Raw genomic sequence first — 11,397 nt, forward strand, 5'->3', positions numbered from 1 at the left:
AAAACCATCCCCTGAAACTCCCCTTCCCCCAGCAGACTTCTTTTATTTCATTCATCAGAAAAGCATTACATGGCCACCGTTAGTTACAAAGTTAAACTGGAAAAACAAGTATCTGGCAAATGAGAATGGGATTACCGTGACTAGCTTTTATTTATTTATTTATTTATTTTTTTAATTTTTATTTTTTTGGCTGTGTGGGGTCTTAGTTGCAGCCCATGGGATCTTCGCTGAGGCATGGGGCTCTTTGTTGCAGCACGCAGGCTTCTCTTTAGCTGTGGCACGTGGGTTTTCTCTTCTCTAGTTGTGGCATGCAGGCTCCAGGGCACGTGGGCTCTGTAGTCGTGGCGCAGGGGTTCCAGAGCGTGTGGGCTCTGTAGTTTACAGCATGCAGGCTCTCTAGTTGAGGTACACAAGCAAAGTAGCTGTGGCGTGAGGGCTTAGTTGCCACTTGGCATGTGGGATCTTAGTTCCCTGACCAGGGATCGAACCCGCATCCCCTCCATTGAAAGGAGGACTCTTTACCACTGGACCACCAGGGAAGTCCCTACCGTGACTAACTTCAGCATTCATTATGTATCTGTGCTCTGGGACTGGGCACATTGCTGTCTGAATAAAATCAGAATTCTGTTAGCGAGGAATATGGGGAGAATGTCTGTTGACCAGGCAGCTAAGAGTGTCTTCTATAATAATGCAAGGAAAGTGTCAAGAACTGAAGGATACAGATTTCCAGATTGAAAGGATATATCAAAGGCCAGCCACAGTGAAAACATCAAAAAACCAACACTAAGACACATCTTTTAAACCCCTCTTAAAGGTACATTCAAAAGTTAGGAAATTAGAAGGACACGACACTTCTCAACAGAAATCAAAGAAATTAGAAGAAAATAAAGCAATTCAAAATTCTGAGATAGAAGCCATTTTCAAGCTAGTGTTCTGCACCCAACGAAATTATCAAAGACTTTTTTAGATATTCAAGGCCTCAAAAATTTCGCTTCCCATGTATCATTTCTTAGGATGCTACTAGAGTATGTGCTTCAGCAAAACGAAGAAGTAAACCAAGAAATTCATGGGATTCTAGAGATATTGATAGCCAGCCTAGACAATTCCTAACCATGATTAAACAGAAAAAGGGTAGGGCCCAAGAAGGAGGTTTCCAGGAAGATACAGAATTTATAGAGGGTCTGATGAGTTCAACTGTCTTCCTAGGAAGAATTAGCAAAAAGCTTTTTTAAAAAACCTAATAAATAAGAAAATGAAATATTAACCAACTTGTGGAAAAATAAAAGACTGTGCCAGAAATAAAATATACTTAGGGAACCCTATGGTATTTGTAATATCATATTATTTTAAGCAAATTTTGAATTAACCAAAAATTTTAACATAACTAAATTGGAAGGATAGAGGGAGAGTATAGCTGTCAGTCAGATCCCAACCAAAAGCATATGGTACCCTCAAATTAGGATAAACCAAAAGAGTATGTTTACAAAGGGATTATTTACAAAGATGTGGGCAGTATGTAAGAGAACCACAGTATTGGACTCCCCTAGGCCCAAAGGAGGAAGGAAGGGAGCAGTGGCCAAAACCCAAAAGAAGGTTTGAGACCCTTTTGAAAGGAACAATGACCTTTGTTTGAGGAACACCGGGAGAGAGTTGGGGGAAACATAGCCTAGCCTCCCTCACTTCCCTCCCTCAGACTTCCTATCTGCTCCCCACTGACCAAACCCAACCAGAAGCCAGAGCGCATGGGAGCCGTAGATGTGAGCCATACAGGTGAGATTCCTGGGACACAGAGCAGGGGGATGGGTGGAATCGGAGGGACAAACAGGAGACATCTGGCACAGAGGTGAAATGTGCTCCTGTGAGAGAGCTCAATCCTCATCTACCACAATACGTCAGTTTTCAAAACCAATGAACCAAAAGATCGTAGTTTATGGATATTATTTAGCTGAACGAAAGCAAATACTACAAGAAATACTTGGTAATGAACATTCCTAAAGAAGGTACTTCTCAGTACTGAGAAAAGTACAGAAGTAGGAAAGTTCAAGGAGTAGTCACAGAGCAAGTGGTCCAGTCTGTTTATACCATAAGGAATCTGTAAAGGAAAAGTGAGAGATAAAACTGAAGTGACAGATTGGGGTCATATTGCAGTGCTTCCAAATGCCAGGCTGAGGATTCTGTATTTAAACAGTGTTGAGCCTTAAGGAAGGGAGTGACATAATGAGAGCTGAGCTCCAAGTAAGATTGATCTGGCAGTGATACGTAGGATTAATTAAAGTAACAAAAACCTAGAGAACGTGATACTTAGTAGATTCTATTTCATAGTCCCAGTGAGTTTTCAAGCGTCTAATTTATAACAGTGGCAATGAGAATAGTAAGGATGACATTACCCTAAAAGAGATTTGGAAACAATATTTTAAGTAATTGTTTATTAAAGTGAGTATAGGAGGAGGATAGGGAAGAGTTAAAAACGACTACAAGGATTTGAGTCTGCATAAACTGGAAAATCACAGTGCTATGAAAAGCAGGAGTGGCATTGGTCCAGGACAGGAACAAGTTTGGGGTAGAGACTGATTTAACAAATATCCATTGGGTTCTCACCACACCCCAAGCACTATGGTAGGCAATGGGGAAACAGCAGTGAGCAAAATAGGCAGAAGTTCCTCCCCTCACGGAGCTTACACGCTGGCGGAGGAAGACAGACGGTGGATAAAATGAGTAAGTGCTATGGCCGCTAGAGGTCCTAGGAAGAAATCCAAAGCAGAAATGCGGAACTGGGAGTCTGAGATAATTAATTTGCATTTAGAGATGAGCGTGAGATAGACCTGGGATATCCAGATGGAGATGCCCAGATGACTAGAATTCAAGGGGAGTTAGAACTGGAGAAGAGAAACAGAGATTTTGGAGTTAGGAGAGCCAGAATGTGGTCTGAGGTGTCAGCCTACTGTTCACAGGGTAATATCTTTTTTGATTTAGCCACTACATTCTCCAGTATGAGCTCTAGTTTTGCAGGTCGAAAAAAATTCTGTTTTGTCAGTGTCTCCAGAGATGACTGGGTTTGGGACAACTAACTCATGCGAAAAAAACAGACTGATGTAAGGTCAGAATTTTAATTTTAAAGTGAGAAGCCACTTTCAGCTCAACCATAGGGCTCACTTTATTTAGAAAAGTGTACGTATGTAGCTAGAATATCTGACTCCTCCTTGCTCAACACAGAATCGGAGCTGGGAGAATTTGCTGAACAATGTCAAAGCTGTGATAGCCTCATGCACTCCTTAACCCCACAGGGGGACATTTGAACAAAACAGTAATTCTTCTGCCTGGTGATCTGTCCACCATCTTCTTAGCCAGAGGTAGAAACGTGATGTCAAGCTCTTCCCCTCTGAATCCCTTTCTTCTAGGTGCCTTACAGATTCTTCCTTGCATTCCTTTTCAGTTAGAATAATACATAGTTTTTTGGAACTGGGATACAGTTAAATAGTATTGTTATGGCTTATGGAATCTTGAGGTTTGTTGGAAATTAGAATGGCAATAGCTTCATCTCTAAAGTATTTAGAACCATCCAGGAACTTTTCCAGGGCTCATGGGTGGAAGCTGTATGTCATAGTATCCTGAGAGAACTCAAAAAAACACTCAGGAAAAACATCTTACAACCATGTTCTTCCCATCCCCTTCTACTCATTTCGGCACATGACTTATGTCTTATGACTTATGATGTGAGAGGCTGAACTGAGAAGTGACTGAAAATGTGTTGATGTTGAAGATATGCTCCTCTTTATTTTTTAGCACTTGCTATGAGCCAGGCACTTTGCTAAATGCCAGGGCCATATCAGAGAGTTCCTCACAAGGTTTGCCATTTATTGAGGCAGGAAATATCAACCCTTCCCAAAGTTAATTCCTGTGACTCTATCTTAGATGTCACGTCACACCCCTGGCCCTCACAACGTCGGGACTCATCGTGAAAACAATGAAGTTTTCTAAGATTCTACAAGCCAGATCTGTTGCTACTGTTACCCCAACAAGGCCATGGATATTGAGAGGAAATGGGTGTCCTGGTCATTATAACAGCTACTGACAACAGAGAATATATGCGGAAAAGAACAGGTGAAGTCATGAGCATGTATAGGCAAGAAAAGAGAGCCAAGAACAGAACCAGGAAGAATGGTTCTAGTAACAAGAAGAAATGCAGCCAGCAAAGGAAGTGGGAATAAGTTTGAAGAGAAATAGGAAAAGCAGTCTGACACTACGCCACAGAAAGCAAGGAAGAATGGAGGAAAGGATCAGCAGTGAGCCACTGGATTCGAAGACAAAGAAGTCATCGGTCACCTTTAAAAGGGTAATTTCAATGAGATGGTGGGGTTTAAACCCAGAAAACAAGATGATAAGGAATGTGTGGTAGAGAAGTGGCAACAACATGTGTCTCCTAGAAGGGCAAGAAACTAGCACCTTCTCTGTCTCTCCTCAGATAACCTGGACTAAGCAAGGGAAAAGGCCCTCCGCATCCAGGAAGGCCATCTCTTCCGTGTTATAGGGTGACCAGCTCTTCCAGTGTGCTCAGGTTCTCCCAGGTTTAGCACCAGAAGTCCCACATGTGGAGAAACCTCTCACTCCTAGGTACGCTGGTACTGTTGGCACCTGATATTCAGATGGGTAAGACACTTTACTTTGGTGAAGTTTTAGATGCCTGCTGGTAATCATTGTTTTAAATAATCTTATTGTGGTATAATTTATATACCATAAAATTCTCCAGTTCTGGTGATCATTTAAAGCAAGGCTCAACCCAGACTGTCCATTAAAATCACTGGGGAGTTTTTAATGCATAGCAGTGACAAACTCTCACTCCCAGAGATGCCTGAGGTCCAAGTGTTGTTAGTTTTTAAAAGCAAACCCAGTTAAGATCCACTGGTTTGAAGTAAAGAACAACACACCACATCAATGCTCTTCTAAGTTTTCAAGAAGGCGAAATGAAGTAAGCACTCAAATGGATATGATAATGTAGGCTTCTTAAAATGAGTAAATATTTGAAAAAGTAGGGAAAAAAGAATATTTCAAGTATTTTTTATTTTAAATTCTAGTGCCAAATTCAAGAACTTAGATGAATTTTTCCTTTCATTAAAATGCAGCATAGTAATTATCTTGCTAGGAAAATTATAATGTATGTCCACATTTTGCATAAAATCCTGCTCTGATTACACAACAGTCCTACAAATAAGAAAGTATAATTTTTAATTTTATACAGATGAATACATGTTTTCTTTGAATGTGTAAAAGGGAATATTTCAAAATTCAAATCTTCAGTCAGCGTTCCAGCAGCATTTACATGCTAAAATGTCATTGATTTCTGTGTAAAAGGGGATTGTCTTTTCTATATCAGTATTAGTCTCTGACTCCAAATCAATTAAAGATACCCTGCTATATCCACAAGAGACTCCCTAACAAATCAATGCTAATTCCAAAAAATGTTCTAGCATTTTAAAATTTTATTCACTAAGACACTGGACTGATTCATATTAAACAGGACTGGCATCCAAAAAAGTGCATTACTTGAAATTATTTATTGTATATGCTCATTACTAGTTACAAGTGAAAAAGATCCCATATAAAAGCTATTTCGTGATTCATAATAATACAATAATTAAGAGTCAGTTCACAATCTCAGCAAGAAATATAACTTTATTTTCCCACAACTTAACTTGGTTTCTATCTCAAACCGTAATTCTGCCTGTATGGCGCATGGCATAGTCAGGCTCTATTCTTGCCTGTCTCAAATAGTCATGGGTTATACCCTCTCCTTGGGGCTTTGTCCAAAAGACAGGACCCAAGACCTTCAATGTGAGACCCACCAACATCGATTTTTCCATTTCTTCCTTTCTGTCTCTATCCTTCCAAGGCAACCTGATGAAGGGCATCTATGAAAAACCCACAGCTAACATCTTACTTAACAGTGAAAGACAGAACGTTTTTCCCCTAAGATCAGGAGCAAAACAAAGATGTCTGCTCCCACCAGTTCTAGTCAACATCGTCCTGGAGGTTCCAGCCAGGGCAAGTAGCCAAGTAAGTGAAAAATCATCCAGATTGGAAAGTAAAGAGCAAAACTACCTCTATTTGCAGACAATATGATCTCATACACAGGAAATCCTAATAAATCTACTAAGAACTACTAGAGCTGATAAAACAACTCATAAGATTGCAGGATACAAAAAAAAAAAAAAAGATTGCAGGATACAAAAATCAATTTTATTTCTCCACACTAGCAATAAACAACCCACAAATGCTAATCATCAGACAAATGCAAATCAAAACCACAATGAGATATCACCTCACACCTGTCAGGATGACTATCATCAAAAAGACCACCAATAACAAAAGTTGGCAAGGATGTGGAGAAAAGGGAAGCCTTGTACACTGCTGGTGGAAATGTAAATTGGGGCAGCCACTGTGGAAAACAGTATGGAGGTTCCTCAAAAAGATTAAAAATAGAACTACCATATGACCCAGCAATTCCACTCCTTGGTATATATCTGAAGAAAACAAAAACATTAATTCAAGAAGATGCATCCACCCCAATGTTCATAGAAGCATTACTTACAATAGCCAAGACATGGAAGCAACCTAAAAAGTCCATCAACAGATGAATGAATAAAGAAGATGTGAAATATATATAGAGATATAGATACAAATATAGATATAGATACAAATATAGATATAGATAATGAATTACTACTCAGCCAGAAAATAAGAATGAAATTTTGAATAAACCCATAGAAGTAGAAAGTAAATTAGTGGTTGCCTAGGTTTGGGGGGTTTGGATGGAAATTGGGAATGACTGCTAATGGTTATGCGGTTTCTTTTGGGGTGACAAAAATGTTCTAAAGTTGATGGTGGTGATGGACACATCACTCTGTGAATATTCTAAAAACCATTGAATTCTATAGTTCAAATTGGTAAACTGTATAGTATGTGAATTATGTCTCAATTAAGCTATTTAAAAAGTAAGGGATTGGGACTTACTAGGTGGTGCAGTGGCGGGGAGTCCGCCTGCCAATGCAGGGGACACGGGTTTGATCCCTGCCCCAGAAGGATCCCACATGCTGCAGAGCAACCGGGCCTGTGCGCCACAGCTGTTGAGTCTGCGCTGTAGAGCACATGAGCCACAACCGTTGGGCCCCTGTGCCGCAGCTGCTGAGGCCCACGTGCCTGGAGACTGTGCTCCACAACAGGAGAGGCCACCATGATAAGGAGCCCGTGCACCACATTGGGGAGTGGCCCCCACTCACCACAGCTGGAGAGAGCCCATGTGCAGCAACAAAGACCCAAAGCAGCCAATAAATTAATTAATTTATTTGTTCATTTATTTATTAAAAAAAAAAGAAATCCCAACTTGCCTAAATACTAACCATTTATTAAAAAAAAAAGTAAGACATTGATTGAGGATATTTCTGGAAATAAGAATAAAAAGTGATAGATTTAAAGTAAGCAACACTATATATATTTTTTATCTCTAAACTTTTCAACGTATTTGAATACGCTGGACCACAAGTCTAAAATTCTAGGGACTTCCCTGGTGTCACAGTGGTTAAGACTCCATACTCCCAATGCAGGGGGCCCAGGTTCCATCCCTGGTCAGGAAACTAGATCCCACATGCAGGCCAAAACTAAGAGTTCGCATGCTGCAACTAAGGAGCCCACGTGCTGCAACTAAGGAGCTCATGAGCCACAACTAAAGAGCACGTGAGACACAACTAAGGAGCCTGCCTAGCACAACTAAGACCTGGCACAACTAAATAAATATATAAATAAAAATTTTTTTAAAGTCTAAAAATCTAGACTATAATCACCAGATAAAGACAAACGTCACATGAGACAAAAAAGAAGTCATTTCACACCTATGCTTACGTTTCTGCCATAGGTTGAATCTCATGGATTCTAAGGAGAAAATGTGCTTACATTTTGACAGCTAGCTTATAAGATGGTTGCCACAGTTCCACACCTTCCAACCTGGCTTGGCAATGTGCAGCCGAAAAAGAGGGTGCTTCATCCTCTGTGCCTCTTTTTAAGAGTCAGGAAATCTTTTCCCCGAAGCCCCCACTGCAGATTTCCCCTAATTCCTCATTGGTCAGAATTACATCTCATGGCTCCTTCCTAAATCAGACTTTTGTGGGTATTGGAGTGGGTCGGGGGGCGAGGGGGGTGCTATAACTGGCTTAGACCAGTCAGGATTTACCTGTGTCAAGAGGATGAGGAGTGGACACCAAAACAAAATCAGGACTCTGCCAGCAAGGTAGAAGGGGAAAGGGATGTTGGATGGGCACCAGTAGACCCTCCCATACATCAAAGACAAAAGAGAAACATGAAATAAAAACTTCATTGCACCTTCTTCAGCTCAGAACAAGGTATGTGCCCTTGTTCTGAGTCAAAATAAAGCAAGAGTTTTATGGCCTCCTGGAGCTATTGGATTTCTCCAGGGATTTTCTTCCTCAAAAAACTACCATTGGGGCTTCCTAGGTGGTGCAGTGGTTAAAAATCCGCCTGCCAATGCAGGGGACACGGGTTTGATCCCTGCTCCAGGAAGATCCCACATGCCGCAGAGCAACTAAGCCCATGCACCACAACTATTGAGCCTGCGCTTTAGAGTCCGTGAGCCACAACTATTGAGCCCATGTGCTGCAACTACTGAAGCCCATGTGCCTAGAGCCCGTGCTCCGCAACAAGAGAAGCCATGGCAATGAGGAGCCCGCACACCACAACAAAGAGTAGCCCCCACTCACAACTAAAAGAAAGCCCACGCACAGCAAAAAAGACCCAACACAGCTAATAAAATAAATAAATAAATAAATAAATTTATTTAAAAAAAAAAAAGCTACCATTACTTACTGGGAAAGGGGATCCACAGAACACATTTTAGGAAGTCACAGAAACTTTTTTCCAGATCTTTGCTAGCACATTATTAGCAAAAGTCACTGTTTCCTACCAGTGGTCCTTCACCATACAATTTTGGATAGTTATAGAATACCATCAGTTTCTTACTGCTTGGGATTAGTGTCATTCAGTCACTTAACAAGTGTTTTTAAGCACAGCTAACCTGGTGCCATACTAATGATGATTAATGTCTACTGAATGCCTACCACATGCCAGGTATTATATTAGGTGCTCTTCATATACTCCTTTATTTAATCCTCATAGGAACTGTTATAAAGTAGATATTACTACAATTTCTATCCCACAGATGATTGAGGTGTCAAATGGTTATCTTGCCAGAGAACACAAAAATAAGTAAGGCATGAATCACTATTTCACAGACAACAAAGGAAACTGAGACTTACAACAAACAAGCCATCTGCCTGAGGATAAGCAACATGGGACAGGAGCTGGCAGAATCAGGACTCTAACCACGAGCCTCTAATTCCAAAACTGGTGCTAATAAACTACCGAACTGTAAACTCATGGAGGATATTTTGTCTTAGAAGATGTAAGTAAGTGTAGTTCATGCAAGGCCATCTCACCCAGTTAGACAATGGGTTCCCAAATAACATATTCAAAAATTCATATTGGTTTTCGTAAAACAACTTCAAGAGAATGTCTTGATTATTCCAGTCTCCACTCAAGTCTCAAACTTCCATCTCAGATTTCTACTGCAAAGGTTGCTGTTCTGAGCCATTTATTTGTAACACACAGTTTATCAGATTTGTTTCTAAGAATGTGTACCAGTTTGGCTTATTGGATTTAAATATGAAAACTCTGCCTACTTATACATGCTGTATGTCAATAATATCTCAATAAACCTGGGGGAAAAAAACTCTGCCTGATCTGTTAACATTATAGTTCAACTCTGCCAAGCAGGTGGTCAACTTAAAAAAGATGATGGAATTTATTAAGAAGATTCAGGATCAGATTGCTGGAACACTAAATGTGTGTCAGAAATTTAACTAACTAGATTTCTCATCTCTTACCAGGTCACTCCATACTCAATAAGAGGAGATTGTCCTGTCTGTGGAGCCCTATGGCAAGGACACAGAACAAAAGAAGTCCCTGGACTGAGTCCAAGAGTAGCTATCGACAAGGGCTCTCTTGATCTTCGCCAAACAGCCACCACCAAGACCTTGGCTGAATAGAACAGTCCCCCAACTCCTTACTAGGTAAAATATCCAACGTCTAGCAACCTGACCAATCACCTAACACCACCCTTCCAGTTGGAAACCTTATCATTTTGAGGGTATAAAAATTGGCTGCAAGCCCATGCAAGGGTCGGCTCTCCCTGGTCTGCCAGGAAGTCATCCCACTGTCTTTACAGCGCCCCTCACTAAACTCTGCTCTTTGTTCCCAAACTCACTCTCGTTTCTGAAAAGCTATTTGTCTGTAAATTCTTTTCTAACCTGTGCTCGGACCACAACACTGTCTAATTATCGATGGTATTCTGACTTCCATTCCACATGCTGACACCCTGTGCGAGTCTCCTTCCTTCAGGATGTCTTCCCAGATCCCTGTCATCAGAGTCGATTGGTATTACAACTATTTGCTATCTTTTTCTTCCTATTGTGAGCTGAATTGTGTCTTCCCAAAAGTCGTATGTTGAAGCCCTCACCCCCAGTACCTCAGCATGTGACTGTATTTAGCGATAGGGCCTTTAAAGGATGATTAAGTTAAAATGAGGTCATTAGGGTGGGTCCTAATCCCATCTGTCCGGCATCCTTATAAGAAGAGAAAATTTGGACACACAAAGAGAAAGACCACGTAAGGACACAGGAAGAAGGCCACCATCGACAAGGCAAGGAGAGCGGTCCCAGAAGAAACGAAGCCTGCTAACACCTTGATCTTAGACTTCTAGCCTACAGAACCGTCAGAAAATACATTTTCTGTTGTTTAAGCTACCCAGTCTGTGGGATTTTGTTGTGGCAGCCCTAGCACACTAATATACCTCCCTATCTTATGAGACCCTCTGAAGGAGAGTCCATATCATGTTGAACTTTGTGTCTTTCACAAAACCTTGAACATTAAAGGCACTTTTAAAATGTTTATCTCATTATTGTTTTAGAATTTGCTTCGAATATCTTCATCCAGACGTAGGTGCTGAGGCTCTGCAAGACCAAAAAATAACAATGTAATATATTTAATTTCAAAAAATTTATGTAATATTCGGCTATGTGCAAGGTGTTTGATATACAAAGAGGAATAAGACTATTCCTACCCTCAAGGAGTTATTTCTAGCATTCTAGAAAGATGAATAATTGCAATTGTGCTTGACTAATTCCAGTGACAGTGTTAGGGAAGGAGGAAGTCATGCCTCAGCAGATATCTGAAGACTACTTTGCTCATAAAACTGTCTTCACTCATTTATTTCATGAGAGAAGCATATATCTTATCTCTCTGTGTATAGATGAGTCAGTGGGACACACCAGCCTG

This window comes from Hippopotamus amphibius, chromosome 2 (assembly GCF_030028045.1).
Source record: "Hippopotamus amphibius kiboko isolate mHipAmp2 chromosome 2, mHipAmp2.hap2, whole genome shotgun sequence".
NCBI lineage: Eukaryota > Metazoa > Chordata > Mammalia > Artiodactyla > Hippopotamidae > Hippopotamus > Hippopotamus amphibius.